Source organism: Phalaenopsis equestris, unplaced genomic scaffold (assembly GCF_001263595.1).
Source record: "Phalaenopsis equestris unplaced genomic scaffold, ASM126359v1 Scaffold000435, whole genome shotgun sequence".
Lineage (NCBI taxonomy): Eukaryota > Viridiplantae > Streptophyta > Magnoliopsida > Asparagales > Orchidaceae > Phalaenopsis > Phalaenopsis equestris.
Window position 1 is genome coordinate 268,114 of NW_018164876.1, and position 858 is coordinate 268,971.

Sequence of the window (858 nt, forward strand, 5' to 3'; positions counted from 1 at the left end):
TTAAATTTTACATATAAAAAAGAATATCAGGATCAATGACCTCAAAGAAGTAGAAGATAAAGAAATCACCCGATACTGCATTTGATACGCCTCCAAGGAGCATGTGTCTCCTCGGCATGCCTCCGTTGAGACACCCTGTCTCAAGACATCATCTCCGAAGAAGAAGGTATCAATACCGAAGTTCATTGTACCAATACAGTTTAATGAGCCTGTGGTTCACAGTTGTGGAATGGAGCAAAGGTTCGAGGTATCAGATATAGTTGCAGCTATTGCTATCAAGTTTGATGAACAAAGAGAGGATGTTGAGGAAAATCCTCCAGATCTCAAAATGATTCAAGAAGCAATAATTGAAGAGAAAGTTGAAAAGGTCAGGGCTAAAATTTTTGAGCTAGCAAAAGAACATAGAGTAGCCATTGATGATGATCAAGATTTTGATTTTAGCAATTATCTCAAAGAAGTTTTCATGGATATTCATGTTATCAAGACCAGAGCTACGACATATGCGTGTGATGTTCAACCTTTCATTGAAGGGAACACCATGGATGAATTTTGCTGGGCTATTTTCTTAAGGGATGGGCATATTAGTCAGATGAAAAGAAGAAGGGAGGAGATGGCCGCCATGACTACAGTTCATGGACAGTCACATTCACAGCATGTAGCTTCTTCAAGTGTCAACCAACCGTAAAAAGTAATGATATGAGAAAAGTTGCCTCTACCAACGGAGAGGATTAGCAGAAAAATAACTCCTCAACAAGTACCATACTGGAGAAAGATATTAAACAGATGATTGAACAACAAGTTTGGGAGGCCTTAGACCAATCTAAGGGTTGTGCACTGATTTCAAGGGGTAGACCTTAC